This window comes from Ambystoma mexicanum, chromosome 6p (genome assembly GCF_040938575.1).
Source record: "Ambystoma mexicanum isolate Mex_15411 chromosome 6p, UKY_AmexF1_1, whole genome shotgun sequence".
Classification (NCBI taxonomy): domain Eukaryota; kingdom Metazoa; phylum Chordata; class Amphibia; order Caudata; family Ambystomatidae; genus Ambystoma; species Ambystoma mexicanum.
The window spans coordinates 1,000,853,388-1,000,878,368 of NC_090935.1; the positions used below are offsets into that span (position 1 = coordinate 1,000,853,388).

Genomic DNA, 24,981 nt, shown 5'->3' on the forward strand with positions numbered 1-24,981 from the left:
CCCAGCGGTTTACCAACCAGCCAGTCATAACCCATCATAAAAGAATCAAGTGATGACCCCAACAGACCGGTCTCTCCTTCCTTACCACTCTATTATCCTCAAGAGGGTGGTCTTCAACCACATAGCCGACTATCGCAAGGTGCACGCACTTGCGGACTACCTCACATCTGGAAACAGATCCTAACACTCCACTGAGACTGTGCTCATCCATGTTGCCAACTCTTTGTCCATTGCCCAACACTCTCACCTCCTACATCCTCATTCTACAACTTCCTGCTACCTTTGGAGCCGCAGATAATGATCCTTTTACACTTTTTCCCTCCTTGGATTCAAGGATACGTATTCAAGAGGGGGTCCCATCCCCCTAACTGCTCCTTCTCCATCTCATGGGATTCCAGCACCTCCTCCCAGACACCTCACCACAAGGGCATCAATCAAAGAACAGACCTAGGGTTACTCTACTTCACCCTTTACAGCCACCCCCCCTCTGCAAAGTTATTTCCTCCCTCCACCTCTTTGCACTATGACCCCCCCGCCCCAAATCACTGCTGCCGAACGCATAACCAACTGCATAACTGCCACCGGACGGCTGTATGCTGCCTCGTGCTCAACTTTTCTCCCTGATGCCTCGTGCATCTCTTCCCACCCTCCTGCCACCCTGACCTCCACACCTCTCACTCAGCTTGCAGCATTGGATTCTTCGACACAAACCTTAAACTCTTCCAGTTGATCACAGCAACTGCCACCACAGCCAGACTCAACCCCCCTGAACAGTAGAAAAATCCACCCACACCTCACGCACCAATCAACTCAAACACACTTTTACTGGACTACTACTCACACTTATTTCTTGGCCTTCTTCTTTACTATTTTTCTCTCCTCAACAAAGTCCTCAAATATGAGACATTCCTCCTTTTCAACCTACCCTGACCCTTTCCTACCTCCGCCTACTCTTCACCATGCTCGATGGCTATCCATGCAAAATCCCAGAATTCCTGATGCCCTGCTATAAACCCATCCATTGTGGTGCCCCCCGCGATTGCTGAAAGCATCTCGTTCCACTCTACCCATTGAACCCGCTGCTTCTCTTTCTACAACCTGTCAGGTCCGCAGCATTCTGCCTCCTCTCACGTTCATCCTCCCCCCTGTGCCCCCCCAGTTACCCACTCCACTGGAATACTCGCTCCCCATCATCAACACCAGCTCTTCAGTGGAACATTTCAAAACCGGGTGCAAACTCTTCCTGCTGGCAATGGAATGAGCCCCCAAACTGTCAAACCTAGTAACCAAATAAACTGCCCAGCCTCCCTCTTCTGAATTCTGCCTCAGGACTACTGATGTCATTTGTAAAACTAAATGCCGGGATCAGGTGCCCAATCTAAAAACGACTGCTCTGTCCTCCAGTCCCGGCCCCTGTCCTACTCTTAACCCTTTACCACCCAGAACATGCCATTCAATCCAACAATGCTCTTATGCAGCACCTTACCCTAGGACTGTTATTGCCTACTGCGCAAGTCACTCCTGTTCCAATTGACACCCAGTTCATTACTAAATACAAATTAAAGTAGCAGATGGGTTTAAGAAATCAATGCTAGAACAATCTCTGGTGCCTAGAATCATTTAGCCAATTCGGTTGGAAATGTGATTTAAAAAGCAACATTGACGGTATCTGTCAAGCAAATTATAGCAAGTCATCTATGTTTTCATCTTTTCAGAACTCGGGGCGAGGGCCCCCGACATACCGTACGGACCTGATCTACTATGCAATCGTTTTCGAGCTTTGAGGGAGTGAACGTTTAGCACACGCCACATAAAATATAATTAAAAGCAGTTTCCTTGCAACAAAAAACACTTTTCGTAAGAACCGTGTAATTTGCCTGAGAAATCACTCACCCAAATTTCAGTCACCAGCCCCACACACCAAAGTCCCCGGGATGTCCACTTCAGTTGGTCCCGAAACGCCACGCACCCGCGAAGCCCTTGAAAAACGTTGGACTTTTCGCAGGTCTCTGGAGAGCTAGAACCCAATGCCGCTCCCTCCTCAGACTGGGCGCCTTGTGCTGCTGCGCAGGTAGAGTTATATAGTCTGTGAGCCCGACGCCATCCCCGCAATTCTCCCTGGTGGAGACGTAATCACAGGTTGTGCAACGCTCGCAACACTCCGTTGGCTGACATGCAGAGACTGCCCGAGGGCGGGGGACCGGCTCCCCAAGATTAGGACGAGCATCGAGTAGTAGAGATTCTGTAAACCTCTTCCAAGCGCCTCTTCAGGGCACGTGTGAAGTGATAGTCCCTGGGATTTCTCTACTGACGCATTGAAGTAAATCTGTGTTTACGGGATGTAAAAATTACGAGCGTCCCATAAGACGCCGCATTTCAGATTTCAGCGAAGGGTTCTGGTGATCCCATAAACCGCAAAACCAGGGGGTTAAGGAGCTTCGCCTCAGAGCCTTGGGGCGTGGCGACCGCGCCCTACGCACTAAAGATCGAGGCCTGAGGCTGGGCTTCAAGCGGAGCCCTGAGACCGGGCTCTGGAATGAGGAGGGCATCCGTTGCATTTCCATAATCAGCAATCATCTGGCTGGAGTGGACCTTGGTCACAGACCATCCAGTGAACATTGCAAAATGGAGGAAGCAAACTGGATGAAGCGTCACTTCGTGGATTCGCGTGGACATCAGGATCAGGAAAGGGACTTTGGTTTCATCAGGATTAAAAGAGGGGGGCCAGAATGGATATTTGACAGTTCAGATAATTTTGCTCATAGGATTGAAAGTAAATATGAACCCATGGACATAGAGGTGCACTGCAGCAGGACGTCAAAAAACAGGTGGTTGCAGGGCGGCATTGTGTAGGCTGCACACAACAGGTGCATTATAAACAATAGTTTCCTGCTGTGAGGAATTTGACCATCCACATGGAGGGTGTGCACTCATAATATTTAAGAAATGGAATGATGGGAGATCAACCCTCAGACAATGTGTGGGTCTAATCCACACACATTTTCCTATTCTCAGTGCACAACAAACCCATAGACTAGTGTACTGTGGGGGGGACACAGCCTACAAGCACAGCTCTCCCTGTCACATTTAGTTAACAAGTGGCAGCCAGGAGCACAGGAAATCGTCTCAAGAGGTCAACACCTTCCTCCAGCCATGGCCAGCCTAATTAACTATCAAAGGCTCCATGGATCCACCCTGCCCATTGTCAATCTGCTGGTGGCAGTGCATACTGATGAGAGTTAATTGAAGCAGGCCTGAGGGAGGCCTGGTCTCAGTGCTGACACAGGGGGAGGGGAAACCAAACACTTTTTTGATATGCACCTGTGTCCACCTGAAGTCAGTTCCCACCCCTAGTATGAAGGGCAGTGAATGACATGTCTGGGACAACTGTTTACAGTAAGCAACCCCTGCAGGGGTGTGACTCATCAACTTCCAGGGCACCAGTGGTCCAGGGATGAATATCAGTTTCTAAACCATCAATCAACCCCACACCTCTAGTACACCAGAAGGGATCCGAACAGATTGGACTACAAGTGAATTATAAGACCCACTTGTCCAATTATGGCAACGTGGACGGAACGGCAGTCTCATCTCTGCAAGGTTGTGGATCGTTGGTCAGGAACCAGGAAGGATGCAGTTTACTTAAACTGGATCATCAATGAAACTACTTAAGATCTACTAAAAGGCAGGGGGGGGACCTCTTGAATTTTGAAAAAAAAATTTAAAAAGCCAAATAAGTGGATATTCAGGACACACTCATATAGGGGGCCTCCAGGAGAGAGAGAGAGAGTCGAATGGGCATTCATTGTACACTAAAATCTATGTTTCCTGTCTATTGCTTGAATATGCTGGCTACAAACTCCTCTATTTTGCAACGCCCTGTTTGCAGTACTATTTTTAGTCATACAATACTGCATATTTCTTCGACTTTTCTGCACGCTGCAAGTTGCACTACACTATCAATTAGGACATACTTATTGATATTGTGCACTAGTAATTGGCATTCCTATTTCTAGGATTTACTTGCACCTTACTTAACATTGCAACCGTAATGGGCGGCAGCTATAGGTACAATTTCACAGCACTTAAAGGCTGCACATGCTGCAGCTCAGAGGTGTGTACCCTACAGAAGACAGAAGACCAGAAAGTATCCCAAACTAAGTTTGCAAACAAACAAGAAAAGGACATCACCCATAATCCTCGCCCGACACCCCATCAGAGAAAGACCTGGATGGGTCTAGCAAAATGCGCTTACAGATTTGGAATCAGTACGATAATAGGGAAGACCACAGTAACATTTTCCACACCCAAAAGGAGGAAGCATTTGGGAACACGTTAGCCTTGCCCATTGGATATCCGGTGGCAGCAGGAAGCCCTGGCCTCACTCATACAGTCAGTGGACAAACTGAGCTCTAATCCCTTACCCCACTACCAGGAACATTGAGGAGAAGAGAACAATTGAGGGAGACGAAATCACCAGCAGTCACGCCCTTCATTAAAAGCAAGATAAAAGATACCAGTATTGCACCAAACAAAGGAGAACTTTTTTCAAAACCTGCACCCTAAAGGGGCAATTCCCACTACATACCCTGAGCCATTTGGCACAGGAGCTCACCAAAACGAATTTCAGAGAAAGGAAACTCTCCAGCCCGAGACAGGGGAGCAAACCAACAGCTCCTTCCCAGCCAGCAACAAAGAGACAAAAGCAAAGCTCTCAAGTTTCCTGTGGACACCCAGCTCCCTCCCCCGCCCCCCACACCTCTTTAGATTCTGGGACTTGTGTTTTTTTCCTTTCTCGTTCGACATTTAAGAAATCTACAAGGCCCAGAATTCCAGGCAAAAAATGGACTGGATGGCCGGCCTTCTCACACATGGCCATGGGAAACTTGAGAGCTCTGTTAAAGTGGTATCCCCCCACCCCATAAATAAGGGTCAGCTCAAATGGCAAGAGAGGAAGGGAGTTTTGTGCTACAGAGAAGGTGACAGTGGTGTTTAGGAGAAGGAAGATTACCAGAGCAGAGATTAAGATTGCTTGGCTGACTGTAAAACCTGCAGTGGAATAACATATTCTAAGACCTAGAGAAGAAAGGAACGCTCCTGGACTGGTTTTAAGACCTGGAGTGGAAGGGCCTATTGTAAGACGGGAGGAGTAGTAATGAATTTTAACTCCTAGAGAAGAGAGGCTGATTGTAAGACCTCGGTAAGGCGAGCCCGATAGTAAAATCTGGAGAGCAGAAATACATGAGAGGAAAGATGGAAGCAGAGACCAAAAAGACAGGCAAATGGCGACCTGGCTACAGCCCTAATCAAGAAAAGGTCAGAGGAAGCAAGGGCAGGGGCCTTTGCAGAGTAAAAAAGACAGAAGGTGAAGACAAAGGCTCTGACCAAGGGGGAGGACAGCAGGAAAGGGCAGAGGCGCAGAACAGAGGAGGAGGAAGTGACCCAGAGGCAGCAAAGAATGAAAGCATAGTGACTGACTAGAAGACAGAGAAGGGGGCCCTAGAAGAAAGCACAAGAAAAGTTGAAGGCCTCAACCAAGGAGAAGATTAAGCAAGGAAAACATCCCCTTGGGCCCAACCTAGGAAGGAATTGTCCATGGAACGTGCCAGGGAGCACCATTACTAACCCAAACCATCCCGATGCCATAAATAAAAGGCATAGAATTGAAAATCATTGTGGCGTAATTGTTTGCAGCTATGCGGCATTAACTAGACCGTATCAATGCTTTCTAAATGGAACAGCACCGAGTATATCTATTCATTTGGTGTTTTCCTACGTCATTAGTGTTATAGTCTTACCATAGAAAGTTCACATAATGTCTACTAGATCAATGGACATGTTGTGATGTTATGAACTGTTCATTGTTTCAGTGAGAAAATGTGATAAAAATGCAAAGATTTAGTATGAGAATTTTATTTGTAGAATTTTGCCAGTTACACTATTGAACCATTATATTTCAACACTATTATATTGTTGTATTTATTTGATGTAAATGTCTTACTAGAATATGGCTCGATTTAGAGAATTTAAATGTTGTCTATTCTATGACCACTTATGTTTAGTAATCTGGACACTCTAATATTAAATTCTTTACTGGCAGAACGTCCTGAGCCAACCGCAGCATGTTCTTAAGTGGGGAAACTGGCCTATTTTGGCACAGCCGACATGGACATGTTTGAGCACAGCAAGCACGAAAATTGTTTTTTACACTAGCATGTACTGTGGACAAAGGTATCATGAAACTGGAGACTTGACATCTATTGGAGCTTTTCATACATTACACCACAAAATATATTGTAAACTGTAGGTTTGTATCACTTTTTCACAGAAAGTGTGCCGTTTAATGCACCATTTGAACAAATTACTGAATGAACTCTCTGCAGAAGAATACCCTCAAACTCCGATAAGGTTGGTCGGGGGAGCCTTGCTATGATTGGTTGAGCCCATTCATGGGAAATGTTTACGCTCCTCCAATCAAGCTCACCGGCCCCAACTGCTTCCACCCCCCTAACCCCGGTGCATGGACGCACTAACCAACAATAAGCACACCATCTAGTCACTCAAAAAATGCTGGCATGAAAAGAATAGGAATGAGGACCAGCTCACCCTCAAGACCTCACGCCGTATGCACTGGTCTCGCATCATCAAAGACAAAAGCGTATATATTACTCATCAACTGTTTTGGTGGCTGCCACTGTTTTGGTGGCTCAATGTTCAAACCCACTGCCTGATGTGATAATCCCTGAAAAGAAAGCAACAATAATAACATTTCAAACAAAAAGATAGCTAATATGCAACAGATATACCACAAAATCAGTTGGCCAGCAACGCTCATGATCGCACAAGTGTATACATACCTTGTTTGCATTCACTCGGGATCTTGCAGGCATCCTTGCATAACTTAACCAACTGTAAACAAAGATGATTTTTCCCCTCTGCCCTCCTAAAGCAGGTCAAGTGGGCCACCCTCACCTTCTGCCTGAAATAGTAAATGCTTCCCTCATGCAAAGCAAGGCATCTTCCCAAGCACCCTAAAAAGACGACTAATTTGGGCCCTTCTAAAATAAAACACACTGAAACCAGACAATCTCTCAAACTACTGACCAACCCTTAAGCTAGCATTCAATGGAAAAAGCATTGAGCAAGGCAGTTGCCAACCAACTCCAAGATCGGAATGCCCTGTGATTACCAATCAGGGTACAGACCTTAATGTAGCACAACAGTCACCATCCAAATAGAGGGTGCTAGAGCTATTGCCACAGGTCACTCATGCCCCCTGGTTCTCTTCAGCCTCTCTGATGCATTCAACACAGTCAATCGTCTCCTAGTGACCAGTCCACTCGTGAACCAAATTGACTTCTCAGGAACAGTTCAACAAGTTCACAACCTACCACAGGCAGCAAGCCGTCCAGGAGGGCAATTTCAAATAAGACCGCTTCCTGGTCACCCGTGCAGTCACACAAGGCTTAATACTCTTCTCTGTGAGGCGTAATCTCCACCTGTAGCCATTCAGGTCACTTTTCTTAGACTTCTTCTCACTCCACAAATATGGAGATGATACCCAATTATACTTAAAGGTATGTGGTAACCAGGCCATCTCATGCCCAGGGAACTGCCTCTTCCATCCGAGCCTGGATTACAAGCACATGCTTGAATCTCAATCTGAGAGACAGATTTTGTCCTACTCAGTCACCTATCTAAGCGGGATACCATTTAAGGGTGATTAAATGACATTAACCATGACTGCTTCACACCTCACTGAGCCAGACTGCCAAACCACACAGGTTCACGTTAGACAGGACTGTCGCTTTCTGTCAATATAACAAAAGGCTGAAACCGCCTGGTATCAGCAAATCCTCACTTGAGGAAAAAACCTTACTTGCACCCAAGGACTTCAGAACCACAGTCCAGACCACGGGAATATCCTACATCGATGGTGGAAATGCTGTCCTTATCAGCATTCCAGCGACACATCAAGCTACACTTAGAGCTGCCCTACACACCGTGGAACGAGTGAAAATGGTAAACAAGAAATTCAAACACATTTCTCCCATCCTGGCCAGAACACTCGAAGACGGCCCGATTGACGTAGGAGACAACCACCACTCGCACCTACCAAACCGGCTCCATCATCGCAAGCCTGAGACTTTTTTGATTTTTTAAATTAAAATAATGTGTGTGTTTCGGGAGTTCTGCTAATCGGATGCCCCCCCTTTAAAAAATGCATGATGCCAGATTTATAGTGCTGTACAAAGAAAAACAATATCACAGAAAACCAGCCTGCTCTTGGTACGCCCCTACCTACTGGAAACTGTTCCATGGCAATCCAGACCGGAGCATGTTCTTGAATTTCAGGAAGGAACTCAAGAACATACTCTTAAGTCCATAACTAAGTGCCACCTATGCTCTATGTTCGTCCATCAAATCCCACCCCCATGGCTGAAACACCCCATGCTGCCACATAGTGTAACCCTACTCGCCCCATAGCTCATACATTACCCTCAAAAGCCAGTACAGTTCTCGGTTGCTTCTTAGCTAGGCTCAAAAACACAATACAAAAACAAAATCCCTTTTGCACGAGGCCACAAGAAACCCCAGGCATACTTTGGTGGTTACATGTGATTTCATCGCTGGGAAAAAACATCGAGGGGTTCTCGATATTTTTTTTAACCCACTAAACACCATTTCCAACATATTTTAGGACTAGTGCAATTATATAAACAAGTTCCGGTCCTACAATATTTGGGGAAAGTGTTGGATAGTGGGTTACAAAAAAAAATATGGAGTGCCTCTCAATGTTGTTTTCATCTATGACATCACTGAATACCATTTTGGCTCCAGTGGGAATAATCAGTGAGGTGTAGCTTGGGTCTCAAGGCACAGCAGGCTTGGGTCCGCCATCTGGGCATACTCGTCACTCTATGGGTGACATAAGCAAAACTGAAGGTTCATAGTTGGAAGGTTTAAATTAATCACATCAACTGGCATTTCTCTGGTTAATGGTACACGGACACTGCCACCACCAAAGAAGCCTACTGAGTGGCCATGAAAATTCCTTTGGGCGTTGAGCCCCGGTGGCCCATGGCATGGTCAGAGCCAGGCCCACAGCTCGGCTCTGAAGAGGGAGCAGCATTACATCACTTAGCAGAGCATTTCAAATAGGTCTTCTTTCTTCTGGCACAATGTTTAGATTGTGCACCAGAAGAATACATGGCAAGCGTATAACACTTACCACATTTCATTGCTGTATAGCAAGCGTGTCTACTGGCTGCACACTTTTCTGATTAGCACCTCCAAGTATTTATGGAACAGGAGTAACGCTTATGGGTGCTTTGGCAGAGTTTAAAGAAAATGGATTATTTCAAGCGTTTCGGGTCTCTTCCCGCAAGTCCTGATTGGGTGCGACGGTCTCGGGCCCTATATGGGTATTGCACACTTTTCAGAGGCTGCCTTTGCTTCCCATTCCGATTACTGGCACTTAGAATTGTTAACCATCCAGTGCTCAAACTCTTTTGCAAGCAGGCACATTCTCTACTACTACTTTATATCCATTTGATATTACAGGGCATGTAGAATAGCACTAAAAGTAGGACCCATCCTCTCATTCATATACTACAAGCAAAGTAAAAAAAAAGTCAAAAGATGACAGACATTATTAAGATATAAAGAAAGGAAAAAAGGGAGCTATACACAATGATGTATATATGTGCTTCGAAGGTCACAGATAGTAGCTTTTTTACCACATACATCCAAGATGTCAGTTCTACAGATCTGCAAGCGTCTCCTGCCGCACATTCATCACTGAGCGCTGTAAACAATCACACCATGGCAGCATTCCTGAAGTTAGAGTACGCATTAAATGTAATTACTTGTCTTCAGTTTAGATATCTCTCTCTGGGCCATCTCCTCTATTAATTATTTCTAAAAAGTACTGGAGAGACAAACACATTTTTTAAAGTCCCATGCTAGAAAATACGTCCTTCATACGCATAACTCTGAGTGTACGTCAGTCTACCCTCCGTGAAGGTAATCCGCTTCTGAAGCAGTGCATGTGCTTCAGAGAGAATCAGGGGACAAGCGGGTGCAGGGCAGAAGCAGCAAGGAGCCACCCACTTCCTAAGACAATGTTCACACAGTGCAGATGCTGGTCAAGGGCAGGCATGCATACTGAGTGTGACCTACTGTTTTTGAGCATGCAGGTTAAACACCCAAGCAGAAGCAAAGCAGGTTACACACCCAAGCGGTATACTGGAATAAGCAGCACTAGATAAGGGCACAATGCCCCACCTTTTAGGAACCTCGTCCAGGGAGAGGGCCCATGTCAGTGCGTTGTTGTTACGCTATGGTGGGCCAACTTTCTCTTATTTCACTTCCATTTCAGTCCAAGTGCAGAAGGATGGGGGCTGCTTTATCACTCAAGGCAGCAACAAAAAATGCTACAACCATCAGACAATCCGACTGCAAAGGAAGGTCTAGAGAACCCGAACAAAGGTCTGAGAGCTTGCTTCTAGAATTATGTTTAGAGGCAGCATGCAAAAGGTGCCCACATGGCTGTCCAACACATCTTCAAAATTGGAAAAGTAGAACACGTTTCCTTCCTGTAGGTAAGCAAGGTAGACATTTGACTAAACAGAACCTGATAAAGAATGGAAAAAGCTGATCAATTCCACTTTGCTCTCTCTTGCCCAATTCTCAGGACTATTTCATTCTTCTTGGTTTTTATTATCTGAAATTGTTTCAATTTCCTATGAGGCTTCCAATTTGAAAGTAAAAAACTCAAATAATCAGAAATGAATGTGCATAAAAATTGGTATATAACCAAGCTCTACCTAAGCGATATGTACTCTATATGGCAGACATTACTTGTTCTTTTCAGGTAAAACACTACTACTCACTATTTGTCCTGCTACCAGGGTGGTAGCAGTAGAAATAGTGAGTAGGTATGTTTCTGTAGTGCCTATATGGGGAAGTTGGGTGGGAGCATGGAAGACAAAACAGATACGAGCCACAGAATAACTATTAGTTTGTAATTGCCTTTGGGGGCTTGTAAATATGTTACAACTTGCATGCTTTGACTAGCAAACAATACCTGAAGTTGGCGGGTGAGCTGAAGGAACAGTTGTAAATAAATGTTTTAAAATAGTTTGACCCACTTGTGACTCTGCCCTTGCTTGAGTGTCTATGCAATAGTCTTTTCTGGCAGTATGTATTTAACTCCATGTTTCTGCTCAGCAAAAGGCTTCCATGGGAACATTTGCAATGAATGCTAATGTAGCTCCTTTACCTATTGTGGAGTTAGTAGGAGTGAACGATAAAGGCTTCAGCACCAGCTTATAGCATTCTCGGAAACATGCAATGCAGCATGCAACAACGGACTTGGTAACTGCAGCATGTTAGGAAATTGTTGCACGTGCCTTTCGGGCATGCCTGGCAGAGGGACAAGAAGGAAGACTGAGCAGCATGTAAGGAGTGAGATAGGGGGAGAAGGGTGGTAAGCTTTCTTATGGTGGAGGGCACATAGCATGACCTAGCGGGAGATGAGGGGTTGCGGGGTGTCCCCTGTACAACAGAGGTGAAGTGTGTAGTTAAGGGGAGGGTCCATGGGCAGCGCCTGCAGGGGGTTCCCATGCACAAGCAAGGATCTCGGGGGCGGGCGGGAACAGGAAACAAACAAAAATTGCTCGCAGTGCCAAAACCGGTTGCAGGAAACTGCGTCTCAGCAAAAGTGGCCTGCAGGCCATTTGTGCAGGAACATGAGTGTGAACTAAACACAAACACATCCAAACTAGTTTTCAGCAAGTGTTTTTTATGTGTTGCAAGTAAGACTGTTCGGCATTCCAAACAGTCTTACTTGCAACACATAAAAAATGAAAAGTCACTGCATACAAGCAGTCAATTTATGTTCCTTTATCTTGTTGCACGTGCTGTGCTTCTATGAATGCCCTTTACAATATGCACCAACGCCAAACCAGCTAAGCATTCTAACAAAGCCAGAGAATGTTTTTCTGCCATTTGTTGAAGTAAAACATGGCTGTTGTGTTGTCAGTCTTGAGAAGTCCACTCTGTCATATTAGAGGTTGAAACCGGCGGCGCACCTCTTTCACTGCTGGCACTTCTAGTACATCGATGTGAAGGTGTTTGCTGGGGTAACCGCTTCCCCTGGACAGCCGGATTGACAGTGGCCGCCTCACCCTAATATGGATACATCTGTCATGTTGGCCACGTGTGCAAAAAGTTGCACAAATGGACAGCATTTCAGCCTTTTAGCATATTGGTTGGTGTCCCCTCATGCAGAGCTTAACGACCATTAGGGATATGACCACTATTTAGTTGCATAGGACCATTGAGCTGCGAGGCACTTCTACAGGATGGCGCACTTTTAGGGCCTCATCACGAGTTGGCTGGTATCCCAGCTGTAATACCGCCCAACTGTAATAGCCTTATCACCAGCTGGTCCAGAGTTATTAGCGCCAGATCACGGGTTGGGTGTTAATGCTAAATCCCCCTTGGGCAAATACTGCACGCTTATACAGCTGGCGGTAATACCTCTGAAAAACAGGGCGCTAAATGGTGGAGGTAAAACAGCCCATTTAGCGCCCAACTCGTGATAGGGCCAGCCCTTAAATGCAGCGGTAATACTGTTACCACTGCATTCAAGGGCTACCACCCAACTCTTGATGAGGCCCTTAGTCATGCATTAAGAAAGGGGAAACACAAGACATAATTCCAAACCACTTCATGACCGTGCATAATGAGACAAGACTATTGAGGCGAATCGAAAGCAAATTGCATCAGAAGAGCTTGAATCCTTTCTTGGGACTGGAAGGTAAAGGGTAACCCTGTTTCAGAAACTTCTTGTTTTGGATTAGTAGAAGACTTGACTTCCCTACATTTATTGAGAAGACTAATTGATGTAGTCGGCCGATTGTTGCATCGACACTGTTTAGCGATGCTCCCTGTTAGGAGTCAGTCGTCCAAGTACAAAACACTTGATTTCCCTTTCTTCGTAGCTGGGCTGCTACCATGGCTTTTGGTCCTTAACGCAGATGCTATCCCAAACAAAAGCACTTTGAAATGATAACGTCAGTTGGCCACGTACAACTGTAGGTATTACAGATGGGCGGGGAACATGGAAACATGCAATTATGCATCTTTCATGTCCAAGGTGGTCACCTCGTCTTATCAACTGGATCCCCCGCTGAAGAGTACTAATGCTGAATTGCCCTGAGGAGATAGGCATGCTCCTTTGGGAGGTTGCTTGCACTTTGTCCCGCTGTGCTTCATCATAATGGGCCAGTAGGTCCATTGAATTTGTAATTCTCAAACTGTAAACTACTGTAAAAGCCATTTTACAAACCACGTGGTACAGCTTTTTTCCCATTCTGCCAAGAGGCATACCACACCATTTTATTGCCATGGTAACCAGTAACCAATCAGGGATTATTTTTTCCTTGACAGAACTAGGGTCGTCAGGGGAGGGCCTGTATTTCCTTTTAATGTGTACATGGACAGATCGGCTAGTGGCGGGTGTTTGTAACGTTAGGCTATTTTGTCTTTTGAAGGACCATAACGTAACGTAATGCAATGGCCATGGGTTTGGGGGGGTCCGCCAAGATATCCTCCATAAAGTAGCACCTCTTTCTGAATCTTGGATGTAATTCCACATGTTGTAGCAGCCCTCTTTTCTTTTTAATTTGAATTCAGCTGAAAAAATTCAACTTTTTCAAAACATTGTTTTTAATCATTTTATAAATATTAGTTTCAAAACATAAGAACAAGAAAAATATGAGATATAGAAAAAAGAAAAGAAAACAGCATAAAATTACAAACTGAAATACAAATCTTAAATTCTGCATTACCTAAGTAAGCCCAAAAAAAAGAATCAAGACATAAATTAAAACACTAAACATGATCGTTATTCATAAAGGCCCTAATAAAATCTAATTAAACAGCTCCAAGAACAACAGCAACGTTGCATGTAAACAATTCATCCAATGCTCTAGTCAATCTCCGTATCTTTAAATGCACCTAAATTCACTGCATTAAGAAAATTAAAGGTGGCAATTCGAATGCTCATATTTCGAGACTCTAGAACAATAGACCAGCGATTTTCAGGAGACACCAACCCAAAATAGGTTAAATGCTTCTTAAAAGATTGTACTCTTTGATTTATCAGAGCTGTGCATTCTACAATGATACGTTTCAGAGTTTCCTTTGTGTCTAATTGACCGCAGAATCTACATAGATTGTCTTTCGGATCGAGAAGATTCCATCTAACAAGGATGTCTCGGGTCAGATACAAGTTGAAACGTAAGCGCAATATTACAGATCTCAGTTGTGGAGAAGGGGCTCTACACAAGTATGGTTCCACAACATTCAGTTTTTTCTGATTAAAGTTATTAGCTTTAAAGTCCCTATATGTTAAATATAGGGCTGTAGTCTCTATCCAATCTGTATCATAAATCTTAACCTTTGCACGATCCGGATTAGTCATCAACATTTCAATCGACACATCAGCCCTTGCTAATACTTCAAAGATATATGAGGACTAAGTGTGAACAAACAAATGGGGTGACGTTAGCATATACCCTGCCAAGCATGCAAAAATAGTCTCATGTTGATGGTACATTAAACATTTACAAAAAAGCGCACAAAAGGCGCCATTTGTAAATATATACTAAAGAAGAAACATCCAATTCATGGCGCAGCCACGGCCCTGCAATACATACTGGGAGGTGAAGGACGCTTCGCCAAAATTTTGCCTCTACTTTATTCAAAAATATAGCTGGAATAATATTTTTGGTCTCTAATCCATAGAGAATTGTCAGAATCACCTTTTGACGCCAGTATGTTACCGCAGGGCAAATAGAACATTTGCCATATTTATACAATATAAGCCGTGTCTGCGAAATGGCTGAATTGAGTTTTTGCATAATCATCTTTAAGTGAGAGTCAGTGTGACATGAACCATCAGTTAAAACACCTAAACAGAGATACGTTGGAACAATCTCAACACTCACATTTTTAACCTTCCAGTCCATTTTAGCTCTATGATTTAGCCTTGGCGCACACAATACAATTTCAGTTTTTGTTAGGTTGATGATCAACTCATTCTCATCCAGTTTAACTACTTAATGTTGACAATAGAGTCTGTAAACCTGTGGGAGTTTTAGAAATTAAAACCAGATCATCAGCATACCACATTGTTTTAAACCACTTGCCTGCAATCTTTGGCGAATCCGAACATAGCTGGGCGAATACATGCATTACATCATATATAACAAAATTAAAGATGGCCGAAGCAAGGATACATCCCTGCTTCAACCCTCTATAAGTTGCAATTTCCGCCGACAGGAGTCCCATCATAGACAGCCTAACCTCAAAGGAGGTGTTCGAGTGTAGTCCATAAAGAATATCACACAATGTTGCTGGACAATTTGCACTCAGCAATTTCGACATAAGCTTAACTCTTGAAACTGAGTCGAAAGCTGAGTGCAAATCAATGAAAGCAAAATAGAGTGGTTGTTTGGTGGTATATGCATGCGTTTTCAAAGCATTCAGCATGAGAAGATTTACAACTGTGCCCAATCCCGCGACAAAACCTGTTTGATCGGGGTCGCGTTGTTCACATAGTTGTATCCATTGAAGGAAGTCTCTCAACACTAACCTTGAAAAGATCTTCCCCAGAGCATCGAGTAGGGCGATGGGTCGATAACTTGCTGGAAGACCACGATCGCCCTTTTTAAATATGGGCATGATCAAAGAGGACTGCCAAGATTTCAGTAGAACTGTACAGTATAATATTTGTTGGAAAAGATTATTAAGAATACAGGCCCATTTTTTTGGATTTTCCTTAAACATATGGTTAGACAGGCCATCCGGTCCCATTGCACGAGATGTTGAAGATTTATGTATTAGGTCTTCAATTAGTTCCTCCGAGCATACAAGACCCCACTTCGACGTCAATTGAGTTTGGTACTTATATGCAGCAAAATTTTCATCTGCATATAGCTGAGCAAAGTGCGCAAGCCATTGGGCTTCTGAGACACCACATAGTTGTGCACTTGCTTGCGTTTGGTTTGTTATACTACCAAGCAATGCCCAAATCTGTGCTGCATTTTTATTGGAGATTACACTCATGAAGGCCTCACCATCAGATTGAAATAGGGTGGCCTTCCTAGCGCATAACCAGTTACGATATCTGCATTTAATATTGCGTCCAACCACAATACATTGATCTGTAGGAAGTTTCAGGGCTGCCCTCAGATCCTTTCTATACTTTGCTTTAGTTTGATGAATAAGCAAATCAAACCTATGATTGTGATTTAGCCGATGCATACCTTTACCAAAATGAATATTTTTAAAGGCAGTTAGAACGTCCACATAGGTCTCCCGAGTGGAGTCTTGATCTATATTCAGGATGGCTTCATTTAAAGCTTGCAAAGAGGACTCGGTCCATTTAAAGCGGGACTTTGCATTGTTGACTACTTGCATTTGATTATGCCACTGCCATGTATTTCCATCCAGAATACAATCCAAACGCCACTGCAAGGATAGCAGATTATGATCACTAGCTATTTGAGGAACAATTGTGAATTTTATTGTCTTATGAAACAAGGAGTCAGACAGATAGATGTAATCTATGATGGATTTTGAAGAACCCCTTTGCCAGGTGTACTGTGCCGGAATATCACCCAACACAGAACCATTTACCATGTGAAAATTACGATCTTCAACAAATTTAGACCATCTAAGTATTTTGTGATTATGAGAAGGTTTTTTCACCCGAAGGCGATCCAGATTAAGATCACCTGCCAATATTATACCCAAGATATTTGGTAGTTGCAATGCTAATTCTACTGCAACCGCAAGATCTTTGTAAAACACCTCATCTGATATGGCAGCTGGGTTACGATAGAAGTTAATTACTCCTATAGCTTGACCAGAGTTGCATATTTTAACCATTTGTATAAGTTTATTTGGGCTAAGCCATTCGGTCACAGTCAAACCGCGACTTTTTTTGACCGCTACCATTAGACCTGAAGTTGGTCTCCCTCTTTGCGCTGGAATTGCTGATAAAAGTAGGACATCATGGTCGTCCCACATTGGGGGCACCGACAACCAGGTCTCCTGGAGCATTACTATATCAAATTGATTTATAATATGACAGGCACCCCATTGCAAATGGATATGCCCCCTGGTATTCCAACTGGCCACAGAGATTGGCTTTGAGGTTGTATCTATTAATGGCTATGCCTTCATAAATTGTACCTTCTGTTGGTGCTGCATAGAAGGACCACAATACAGGCATAAACACGACAGGGCACATTTTTCCTCTGCAGTCATGTTTTCCTTATTCACAGTTTGCGTTTTCCTGTCTTGGATCAAGCGCTCCGGATCTTGTGCAACTAAAAAGCCCAGTTTGAATAAATCCATTTTAGTCTTCCAAATCATGTTCAGAACTAAGCCGGATTTAATCCAAAAATGAACAATGGATAAATTATGATCACAAACAAACTCAACTTGATCCAAGTCATTTGAAGAGATCTCCTCTAGGCCATCTACATCACCAAAAATATTCAGTATGCTAGTGCGACATAAATCATATTTTTCAAAGGATTCATCACGACATTTCACAATAATAGAATGACAATTTTTAAAGGAGTTTTTGGAAATTCCCTTAGACTGCGCATGATTCGAGCTGGTCGATTCTGGGTGTCATGAAAACAAGATCCTGTACAAAGGCTCCCGTCATCCTTCACATATTTAGACGCTGAGAGACTAGGAATAGTTTCATGATATGCAAGATGATTGATTTCCACCACTTCAGGAACATTTACAGTGGCAGTGGACGGAAGAATTTGAGTACCCATAGCTTGGGATACTCGTTCCAACAAATATTCGCCCACAGCTGCTTTTAGCGCTAAAGTGCGTTCACGCAAATCACAATCATCTGGAAGATCATGAGAGTTCTTTAATCTAGAAGCCTGAGCACTTCCACTGATAACTGTACCAGTAGTAGGAATGTTATGGCTTTGTGTATGAATCCCCTTATTGGAAATTTCACCAATTAGGTCCACTATCTCTGTCAACGGAGCATAATTAGACGGTTGAGCACCAGAAATCTGAGTAGTAGAGAAAATACGAGCTTCAGGCAGAGTAGACGGTAATATCGATGGAACAATAGGCACAGAACTTACAGCCGAGAACTGTGTCACTGTTGTGCTCATCGACTCAGGTTGAGACAGTCTACACGTGGATTGTAAATGGTTTTGTAGACTAGTTTGAACTTGCTTGGGTGAATGACTCGAGTAATTTGGTAAGGCAGGGGGGCTTACAGTATTGGATACATTTTGCAATAGTGTCACTTGTGAGGGTACGCCCAAGCCTATTCGTTTCCCATTAGCAAGTTTGATCTGAGAGCCTTTCCGTACCCGACAGGGTTTAAGGTTTAGGATTGCCATGAGAAGACCTCGCAGGCTATTCAAAGGTCTGTGCGACCGTTTTTTTGGACTCCCATCTAAGCTGATCCAGGAGTCATTTAAGGTCACTACATCAGGAATAGGATGGTCAACAGGCCCTATTATGTTCTTGTAAAGAGGCAAAACAAAAGGGAGGGAGCCCACAAATATCGGCCCAGTAGACATACCTTGTGATCCAGACAACCCCTCTTTAAAAGGACTGTGTTTTTGATGGATGGTCTGAAGGGGATTTTGAAATGGGTTGTTCTGTATCCTCTGGAGAGTCAACAGGGGACTACTCTATGGGATCCTCCCCTTAATCTTTATTTTAAAAAACGTTCATATCATCTGGGTGTATATACAGGTTAGCCTTGTAGTTTTGGGCACGTGCACCTCTTTCTCTTGTGTCTGTGACTCTCTCCTTTCATGATGAAAGTTATTCCTTCTTTTCCAGCATGTCTTGCTAGTAGTAAGGATGGTAAGCAAAGGGTGAATCCACCTTTCTACAGATTATGAGGTCATCCTCAGAGAAGAAGTCAAGAGTGATAGATGGTGGTAGAGAGACAAGCTGTTGACAGAGGTGCCAATACGGTTGAGGAATGACGTGATGCCATATGTTTGGTGATGGAGACCAAATAGATTGTACACTCTGTTCCATAGGAGAATGGAAACTTGTTTAATCATCCCTGTCTGGGCAGATCTATTCTTGATGGCATGCTTAATGCTGTCTTTTTCTGTCTTGCCTGTCTCTGTCCCTGTGTCTGCAGCCTTCTTGGCATGTGTTTGACACTGCTCCATAGTCAGTGTCTTAGGAGTGTGGTTTATGTGTAAGATGTCCTTGGCACCTTATGGTTGCTCAGTGCCATGTTTTGAAGCAGATTTACAATGGTCGGCTCCATCATTAGAGGTTGCCTCAAAGACCTGGTGCCATGTTTGCGGGCCAACCCTCTGGTGCTGTGAGCTCCAGTGTCCATTGTAGTCCTCAAGGCTATAGTGGGATTGGCATGCATGGACTAGGATTTGGGGTGTTTGTGTGTGGTACAGCCTCATGAGCGCCATCGTCCCCTGCATCGATTTATGGATGCTGTGGAGCTGGGGACTGACTGCAAGGAGACTTACTATCCCTCCTAACACGCCTCTTTGGGGTCCAAAATGTTTCCCTCTCATGGGCTGTTGACATCGACCACCTAATTGGTACCTAGGGCTTCTAGTTGTTCCAAGGCCTGTGCCTTCATAGAATATGCTCCCCAACATTTTTCAGTCCAAGCTTTGAGAGTCTTGGACTTAATCTGACACGTCAAGCACTTATGCTCAGTTTGGTCTGGGAGCAGACATTTGTTAGACATTCAGAGTGAATGTGCTGTGTTGAGAAAACTTGGTTTTGCAATCAGGGAAGAATTCAAACAGAGTATTCTCCATGTGTGTACCTTGAGCCTGGGCAGGCCAGCGAAAGACACGAAAGGAGGAGGAAGGCATTCTTAGGTAAGATAGATGACCCATCGCTCTGTCCCTTTGCTGCACCGGTTGTCACTGAAGCATACACTGGTTCAAGGTAGTTGCAGATGTGCGCTGATAGCCTTGGCATTTAAGTGGGGTACACAGCTATTCATTTCTGATGTCAAGCTTTTGCCGTTACTCTAGCAACCACACTCATGGATGAAAGGAAACAATTGAGGATTTGGACACACGTAGGGTAGGGATAGTATGGCAGCTCTACCCATATCTATGCCCTTTTACTTTATAAGAAACAACTTGCGACACTCTGTACAAACAACCAGATGGCGGCCTATGCAAAACATGAGAATAAACACACTGGGTCTCATTATGAGGTTGGTGGTTAACCCACCGGTGCTACGGGTGGGTTGCCACCGACCTAGTAACACCGTTTCCACCGCCTGATTTCCTGGTGCCACTGGGATATTACAAGTCCTGGCGGCCCGGGATGTCAGGCAGCAGGAACTATAAGTCCTCATTCCCGTGGAGTCGCACAGGACTCCATGGGAATGTGGACACAGAAGCACCAACAACGTTGCCAACGGTGCCAGTGCTTCCCTGAAAACCATGCCTGCAGGGGCCGCTTCTTCTGGCAGGTCAGACCTGCCGGGAGCCCCGGCACCTGCAGACATTCTCTTAGTCTGGCCGTCCGGAAAGGGTGCCTGTATGTTGCTACCAGCACCCTTATTTCTTGACCGCCATACTTGTAATGAGGCCCATTGACAAGCCTCATATTATACCTGGTGAAATATGTTGTTAAAGGATTAGGGTTGCAGCACAAAAATCGAAATAAAATTAAATGTGCCAGTTATGGTAAGCTCTGCAACCACAACCCACACCACACATACACTGTTTAGACGAACACTCGGGACAAAGATGACATAACAAATAGCATCATCGTTGACATTCTTAGAAGTTATTTTTCTTTTGTGATAGTAAGCAGTTTGAGCAGAGGACTTGACCTGGAGGCACTGCATTGAAAATAAGACATGGTGCTGTATATGTAGGCCTTAAACATTCAGAATGTTCTTAAATCAGTTTAATTTGGGTTTGGCCTGAGCTTGTGGTGCAATTACATGGAACAATAAGCAGCACCCTGACAGATAGTACGTATTTAGAAGCATCCCTGGTCATTCATTTCTCCCTTACTAGAAGTTACCAGTCTGTGCATTATGTGTGTGTGAATTGATGCTCCATTTATATGTACACATGTTGATAGTAATTGGGCCTTGAATCCAAGTGTAACATTACTAAAGCTTCTGAAAGGATTGGGATTTCACAGGTCAAATCTACCTCTATGGTTCATGCTGCAGCCATTGCCTATGTTAATGTACTTTTCAATTGCTATATTATCGACAGAACTTCAGTAGACCGTGTCTGGTTGAATATGTACATTTTATGATAATTGGACTAGATATTGAGTGGCATACCCATCATCCTTCATATGATGGTAGCAATACCCTAAACACAATCCCTTGTATGGACACTCCATCAGGATTGTTACAGATTGGTGATGTTATATATGTCGTCAACAGTGATGCCACTTGCAATGTCATATTTGATGTCAATGTGTTGTCTGAGCAGTGCATGGCGGTAATGCAATTAAGGTTACAAAGCTTGCCACCACCAATGACTTTCTTTGGCGTTTAATTGTTTTGCGCTGAAACCATAACATCTGCTTAACAATGTTTTTCCACTGAATATGATGTCGCATAATGTTCCAGCACTGTATGCGACCATGGCCAGTGGCAACAATCCCTGGGTTCTGAGCTTCAGCCATACTGTAGACCTTGCCAACCAATGTACAGTAGAAATTGGGCAGGGCAACTTAACCATAACACGCCATTAACCACATTATTTTCAATGTATTACAACACTTTATAACTGCAGATATTTCATTCTATTCCAGTGCTGCAGGTTATTAAAAATTCCTCTTAAAAGCTCATGAAACTATAAAGTTCATTTTACATATTTTGTAGCACAAACTGATGTTTGTCTCTTTGAGCAACGTATGCTACGGAAGCAAGTTATGGGTGCATTGTCTGGTATATGAGGTTCGGCCATGCCCAAAGTCCCTCAAGTCACCCACAATAGCCACTGGACCTATCCTGTGGTTTGGTGTAGTGTCCACTATGCCATAATGGGAATGTAGGCCACTGCCTACGGCTTGTAGCCCTGGCTTCTGGCCACACATTCTGGGGCATAAGCTTCAGTCATGTTGCCAACCCTGCAAAGCATCCTTCTGTAGAGATTGCACCTGGCCCAGTGGCCACTATATCCCGATTGTGGGACTTTGTTCCCCTGCCCATGATTTGTGGCTATGCCCAGTGGCCACACTCTAGAGCAAGAGAGTCGGGCCGTGTTTCCTGGCCCATGAACCTACCCACAGTAGACATTGGCCATGACCTACAGCCTGACCCAGTGCCCGCGTTTGCCCAATAACCAGACCATCGGCCATGGCTGGTGGCCACAGTTCCTAAGGCATGTGCTTCAGCCTTGTTGCAGGCCCTGCTAAGCATGTCACAGTAGACATTGGGCCCTGCCACAGGCCGGGCCCAGTGCCCACAGCTGGTCCTTGGTGGCCATTGCCAGTGGCCAGATTGTCCCGAGTGTGGCTGAGGCTCCAAGATTATATTCCATTTATTTTTAATGTATTTTTTGCCTCTTTTGAAAAGCATTTTTGTCCTGGATGAAGCTCCTCACTCACTTTTGGTGAAAATTCATCTAGCGGTTCAGGCTTTAGATGCAACACATTTTTCCCCACATTCAAGTCAAACTTAATTTTCAAAATGTTGACACCCCTCACCCCTTAACTAAACCCCACCAAACTTTCCCAAAATATCTAGTTGGTTGTATATTTTTTTTGGGGAAGTTTCTTACAGATTTGCCAAATGGCGCAAAAGTCATAAGCCACCCAAAAAAAGTGCTCTTCCTATGGGGAATATATGAAAATAATAATAAATAGAGCATGTGTACTTACGTTTCCAAAACTTCTTCTGATAATATCTATTGACTCACTGGACGGATTTCTATTAAATCTTCCAATAAAAAAGTGTGTCGGCCTCTCCCACCCAAACATGACATTTTTATGACAAACTTGATAAATGAGAAAAACTTAAAAAACAAACCAAAAAAAATATTTTTTCATCCTTGTTCGATTCATTTTTCCATAGGAAGAATCTGAATCGATTGAACACAGGAAGCGCGAAAACTACTTGATGGATTTGTAGCAAACAAGAAACAACTTGGGCACAAAGCATTCCAGCCATTTCTGTTGCTACTTTGGGAAAAATCCATCCAGTTCTTATTAAAATATTAGATGGAGAAGAACGTGCCCCTGTTCCGAAAAACATGTGTATGTCCCATGGTGCTTTGCAGTAGAGAGGCGGAGAGGCTTTTCAGAAATGAAAGGCCGCCTTTTTGTATTTGCTCGATGCGAGGGATTCTGGCAATAATATCGGGGGAAGCCAAAGTGCTCAAAATGTACTATTCTGGAGGAGGAAAAAGTTTGCAATCACATCAGGCTAAAGGTAGGGAGGGGGAAAGAGGACACCTTATGAAGTTGGGAGCTGGGGGGTGGACTGGGAGCCAGTTATGGGTTCAAAATGTTCAGTTTATCAGGGGAATAACGGGGAAATCTGGAAATCTTGCAAGATTACTGAGGCAACGCCACAAGATGCCATCGGACAAGAAACCGTTACACAAACCGAACTGAAGAGTGATAGGGGGTAATGCGAGGGGGTCAGGGAGGGAAAAAGCAATTGCAGGGTGTGGCATTTTTTGCATTGTCCCAGCAATCGGCACAGCGCTGCACTACCGCAGGAATCGGCATAGTCGGAAAAGAATTCCAGAAAATTATCATGGGAAAAGGGAGTGGCAAAAATATATTTTACACCTGCAGCACTCACATCTACTAGGCAGGGGGCAATGGGTCTTTTGGAAAAAGTTATTGGTGTAAAATGCTTTGGCAAACCAGAAGAAGATGTGCCATGATAAAGACGTTTTATTTAAAACATTTTAAAAAAACACACCTGTCTAGCCATATCGCTGTGAGTTCCCTGCCTAACAAGCTGAAAAAGTAAGGGTGCTCGTCAAAGTGTAAAAGTAATAGTCCTTAGTTCCACTCCTATTATCCAACTAGTCTCTACTACACTTAAAATCTAAAAGAAAAGGGAAGGCCGGGGCAAAGACCTCTGCTCTTGACTTCTGCCTGGTCCGATAACTTTGATGGCTCTTCAATCAGTTTTAAAAGTGTGTCAGTGTCCCACAATACAGTTCCCAACCTCTCTGCAGGTTCTGTATGTCAAATCTCAGTTCCATATGATTCTCTATCCCCATGAAGAAAAGGTTTTCCTAATACAATTCCACCATTTCTGACTTGGTGCTTTACAATGTTCTCATTTTATACTTAAGGACTGGAACCTTCCAGGTTCTCTCTCTCTCTCGCTCGCTTCGGTTCTGCTTGCTATATGTTGTGTTTCTTGGACTTCCCAAAGTCCTCTTGCCCTCTGACAGGCTTACTTTATCTCGGTGGGACGTCTGGCAGTTCGGGTTTTTCTTGGCCCCTGTAACCGTTGTGACTTTCCCAGACTCGAATGTTAAAAGTCTCTTGGTTTCTCAGGGCTCTCCAAAGCCCTGTGGCACCCTAATAGGCTTACTTGCACTTGACCTATATAGGTCATCTTGCTGCTCTGGTTTGTCAGGCTGCCATTGGATTTCCCAATCTCCAATATCAATGTCTTGCCCCTCTCAACAGTGTTACCTCTTCAGGAGCTTTCGCTTCACTTCTGCTGCTCGGCAGTTAATGCACTTCTCGTGCGGAGCTCTGGGCTCTCCGCTGAAGTCCGGTCTCTGCATCTGTCAAAGGGCCCCAGGCCCACTCCGGCTTCCATGTGGTCGTACCACCAGGTGGGATAGTCTTCATACCGCCCCAGTCTCCTTCTTGACATAGGCTTCTTTGCCGGTCAGGACGCTAGTCTTCCGGCGTCTTGCAAGCATTTTGTTCGCTCTCCATGCTACCGCTGTT

At 44.3% G+C, this 24,981-nt stretch overlaps 1 protein-coding gene across 5 annotated transcripts in view; it reads right to left on the reverse strand.

Annotated features, from left to right (window-relative positions):
* MARCHF3 (membrane associated ring-CH-type finger 3) overlaps positions 1–24,981 on the reverse strand; it is a 574,560-nt gene that overhangs the window by 258,650 nt on the left and 290,929 nt on the right. The window contains exon 3 of one of the 5 annotated variants that reach the window (XM_069625605.1): positions 6,607–6,742. The exons of 3 other annotated variants lie outside the window; for them this stretch is intronic. The gene's annotated coding sequence lies outside the window, so the exon portion shown is untranslated. Of the gene's footprint in view, positions 1–1,893; positions 2,035–6,606; positions 6,743–24,981 lie in introns of those variants that run through there. One more of the 5 variants, XM_069625606.1, reaches the window with a different exon arrangement.